At 34.6% G+C, this 5,382-nt stretch overlaps 1 long non-coding RNA gene across 1 annotated transcript in view; it reads right to left on the reverse strand.

The window, feature by feature from the left end:
• LOC140664403 (uncharacterized) overlaps positions 1-5,382 on the reverse strand; it is a 118,340-nt gene that overhangs the window by 6,898 nt on the left and 106,060 nt on the right. The gene's annotated exons all lie outside the window — the stretch shown is intronic.

Consider the following 5,382-nt stretch of genomic DNA (forward strand, 5'->3'; position numbering starts at 1 on the left):
TTCGAGAATTAAAGCACAAATAAAATAACGGTGGGAGATACAGAGAAATTACAAGTACAATAAAATAAAAGATAATATCATAGTACACTGATATTATTCGCAGATATTTTCGTAAAAAATAAAATTGACGAACAAATACCGTAATTAGTTAGAAATATTTTAATAACGACGCTGTAACGTCTCTATTTATTTCTTGGTTCTTTATTTACCTAACTCGAGATCGATAACTCGCACCGTAAACTTGACATTTTAGAACGCCTCGCACGCTGTCCATGTATAATTTGAAACTAAACAAAACATCATACAGATATGAAATATTCTAAAAGAAAACACGCAGAAATTCGAGATCTCTAGCTATTTTATACTTAAAAAAAATGTACGCACAAGAAAAATATGTATAATTTTACACATTATTATTATCGTAGAAATTAATTCGTAGAGGCAAAAATAATTAGCACTGCTGTTACGATTATAATACATGAATATTTTATTGTCAGTGTTGGATTTGTACTATCAAGAGAAACTAATTTTACGTCGGGCTCAGAAAGGTGATCAGGATTCAAATCGATGCACGAATATATGTTGCAGACACTCGTGTAATTTTCAGAGCTAGATACAGAGACGAAAAGATGAAGACGCGTGTAAAGTAGAAAATACAACAGTACAACGGCTGATCATATCATTAAGCCTTAAATCCGTCGAGAAGAGTGCTGTCCGAACTCTGATTAAAAGAGACAAAGGGGATCAAGATCGATTGTGATCAAAAGCGCGATCTCGAAACTATAGAAGCGACCTACTCGAGTTTCTTTTCATGCTCAACTCACAGATGTGATGACGAGAGGATCACAGATTTGAAGGAAAAAAAAATTGTGACGTGATCACGTACGGGTACGCGTGTGTGTATGGGTGTACGTATGCGAGTGTGTATGTGTGTGTGACCTTGTAAATGAAACGAGACGAAAAAGATACGGAGAAAGGAGGGAAAATCGAGATCTAACGGAAATATGTATATGCGTTTATAGATAATACGTGTTTCGTGCTAGAAGCTTTGATATATCGATTATCGCCGTTGCGAATTATAGTTATCCGGTCGGTGCGCAGTCGATTTTTTGTAAGATATAGTTTCTCTAAGACGGTTGTAAATAAACGGAGGAGAATTATACAATAAAAGAGCGAAATTCTCTCGGTGTTTAGCGCTAGTTGTGTCGACATGTTTCTTCCTATAGCATATATATATATAAATATAATATATATATATATATATATATATATATATATATATATACACACACATATTTATATATACAAGATATAAATATATTTATTATTACGTTGTTCTATTATAATATTTATTGTAATATCTGACATATAGAATTTACGCGCGACATGTTACGTTTATTGAAAGTCCCAAGGACTTATGCCGAGATCTCATGTTTCTTCTCTCATCTTTACTTCTTTGCCTATGATTTCTAAATAAATAAAGCAGTTAGAATATCACGATATAAACTATAAATAAAAAATATGAAATGATTTAGATTTAATTGTTGCAGTTTAATTACTTAAATAAACAATCTATATTTCACTTCCAACGTTGGAAAAGTAAATCTCTCTTGCTGAAGATTCCTTTTCGGATAGATTTCTCTCGTGCATATCGTTGATGCATTTACGGATCTCGGCATAAGTCTTCTCCGTAAAAAGATGAAAATCAGGACGAAATTAATTAAGAAAGGACGCAATTCGCATTCGCGAGTGATATAAGAGGAAAACGAGTAGAGGAAAAGGGTTTCTCTCTTTACTATATCACATCTCTAAACTGTACTTTTTCTATGTCCGCATAATCTAGTTCCTACGCAATGTTTGTACTCTTATACCCTTTGTACTATTTGTACCTTACGAATTGCAATACACTCGTCCGCAATAAACGCTTCTTTTTATTGCTCTACACAATCACATTTCCGTCATCGTAATATTAATTTTCGTTATTATATATATAGAAAGTACGAATATCACATTAAATTAATAAACCGCATTTCTCTATATTATTCTTGCTGTGAATAATCGACGAAAGTAACGCCAAGATGAAATTTCAATCATGTGAAATCGCACTTTCTACATAATGTAAAGTTTGATTCGCACTACGATAGGCAGTCAATACAACGAGACAACCGCGAATAACTCAAATAACGGCGAATCGTGGCCGAGCGATCAAGTCGACCTAAATACTGCTTGCGATTTCAAAGTCGATTCCGCGATTATACGTTCGTGATTTCTTGATGTCAAGGTAGGCCTTGCTTGGGTCCAAGGTCATTTGGTGACTGACCTTCAAATTGAATCTAACGAGAAACGAGATTTGCATCGTGACTTTCACTTCGCGGAATTAATCCGTTTTTCGCGCGAATTAAAGAAGGTATTATCAATTTACTTGACGAATAAATCGTTAATAATTCTATTGCGTTATATCACAATAAAAACATTCACTTTTAATTTTTTCAACTTGAGTTATATTTCATAATAATATATACGTTAAAAAATACATTAGAACCATTTTATATATATATTAACATTTTTATACATTTGCGTTTTTAATAGATTTCTTAATATTTGACAAATTGTCTTTTCGTGAAATTAGTAATAATATAACACTAGTATTAATTACATTATTAATAATAAAGTATAGTTTGAATAGCATATTGCATGCTTAATATACATTCTATTGTAATGATTGTCGGCGTAATGAAAATTGATAAAATTAATTTAATGTTGCTATGTTCATAAAATTAGAGACACGTGGACAGGATAATTGCGAGTATTTCATATTGAATATGCTGCTAATGTAACAGGAGCGCTCCCATGAGTGCTCTTGAGACATAATTAATTAAATTGTCAAATGGGGTACGTGCTCTTAATTATTCCATTGAATAAATTCGATCAATTAAAAGTACTTTACTTAATTTGCAAAAATATAAATATTACCTAATATCAATTACCGTCTCGTTAATTTCTAATTAAAATTGAAATTATTGAAACTGTTTTCCCATATCTTATTGGCTCGATTGAAGAACACTTTGCAACATACAGTATCCCGATTGTTAGCTTAACCTGAAGAAGTATTAAATTATCAGTAGCGATCCCGGATGAATACTGCAATCCGGATGAGAGGTGCAAAAAGAGCGTGAATCGGGTCTGCGAGAGCTGGATGCGCCTCGTGTACGTAGGTCGTTTTTATCGCGGCACGTGAGAGGATCGTTGCATAAGAGAGCGTGCGAACGAAACGACCCTTGTGCGCCCGACTTAATTCCCAATGTTTGCTCACAGACTGCTGTTGCGTGGGTGTGTTACTCGTTCTCGGTTTCCGTAGCCATCCTACGCGATCGCCTTTTATAAAAATACCAAGACTGCATATCGATGTTGATAAGGGGGATCTGGTAGAAGATTGATATTTATTGCGTACGTAAATTGATTGTTGAAAATAATAAATAACAGTTATATAAACGGTTAATTCTACTAAAATTGACGACATCGTTATTTTCGTGCTGATTAATGAGAAGGCAAATCAAGAGGTTCTTTGATCGCAATTAATAACAAGTGATTAATATATCTGCATTTTTCCTCCTTGGTAGAAAATAACTAGGAACGGAAATTCTGAGCGCTTTAGCTAAAGACTATGATTATACTGTCTTGTAACAATAAAAATAGCCTATCAGTCGATTCCAGGAGGTAGATATTGTGTAAAAAGTTTACCCTACTTTCGCTTGTAAATTAACCTCGTTATAACATTACCGCGATCCTCTCGATGGGACTTCGCCGCAGAGTGAAAGAGAATAAGGGGCGCGCGAATATTCATGTTTCATGAAAACCGATCCGCAAGGACAAAGAAAGGTAACAATAATATTCTCTATTTATATGCGTTGTGAAGCACCGCGATCTCTCGTTTCAACCATCCAGCTGGTCCGATGAATCGTTCGTGGGGAGAATATTCGTAATTACTGACTAAATCTACCCCTCGTCGGCGTTGCCAGGTTCCGAGTATTCGAAAGAGGGTGCATTTTAGTCATCAAACCCCGCAATCCAACCCTGCAGTCATTCTTAGACACAGAGCAGTTTAAGTCGTGATATATAAAATCAATATATCCGACAGACTGACTTCTCAATCAGCTTAGGTTACTCGGTATAATAACGGAAGATGTTGAGAAATTTAATAAACGTCATATAATAATAATAATACAATATACTTAATTAATATTTAATTAAATTCAATATGATATCTACGCATTATTATTTTATACTATTTGTACAATACATTAAGTATACAAAAACATTTTATTGTTACTGCGATATAATTATATAGCGTAAACTCGGGTAAGATGGCCATAGTTTTTTAAAATGCAACAAACATACTTTTATTTTTGTTTTTTTTTTTAATAGTGCTTGGCATGTTATCTCCACTGAAGCTTAAATTACGTAATATTATCGAAATTAAAAGGAAAATATTTAATAGAAATTTTATATTATCAAAATAGTACAACATAAGGATTGGCCATCTTATCCAACTTTTAAGCAAAAGATGACCATAATATTTATAAAAAAATAGTGAAAACAAAAATAAAAATTATATAGGTCATATAATAATTTACATATCTTTATAATATGTCTAACGTCGATTACGATAGTTTAACTGTAATTTATTCGACGTTGCATAACAGTTTTTAGTGGACAAATGAAAAACTTTGCTTGTAGTCAAAAGTAAAAATATGATATAAGATTCACAATATCGTTATTTCGAACAATGTATGCGAATAAACTACCGTAAATATCGATTATCTTTGATAATGACTAAAAAAGCGCACTATGTAACAATTATTGAAAAAATTACAAGCCTATGGCCATCTTTTCCGTATGGCCATCAAACCCCAGTTTACCCTAATGAAAATTGGAAAGTAAATTTTTGTCGTAACGCATTTCCCATTTCCTTATAAGTTCGAGACTTAAATTTCATTTCGCACTTTTAAAGCGCACGCTTAAAGCTTCTCGATCGCGAAAGAGAACAAAGACTGCGCGTGGTTTTTCTCTTGGGCGCGTGCGAATTAACCCTACCATTTCACCTGTAATAGCCCTGATGCCTCCGTCCATCGTACGTGGAGCGAGGCAGTTTCGACGCAACAACGACCATCAGCACCACTACCATCAACCAGAAGCGTCAGTGTTACCACCGACGTAGACACAGTGGCCAGTACCTACGTAGGGGACAGAGGAACCGTCCACGGGGTGGAAAAGCGGGAATCGCGGGAGCTGTGGGTATTGATCGCCTTTCCACATTGCATGGGGGTGGCTTCGCGCGCGCGGCGACCCCCATAACCAACTGAGCGTCGCCATTACACCGCC

The sequence above is a fragment of the Anoplolepis gracilipes genome, chromosome 4, assembly GCF_047496725.1.
Source record: "Anoplolepis gracilipes chromosome 4, ASM4749672v1, whole genome shotgun sequence".
Lineage (NCBI taxonomy): Eukaryota > Metazoa > Arthropoda > Insecta > Hymenoptera > Formicidae > Anoplolepis > Anoplolepis gracilipes.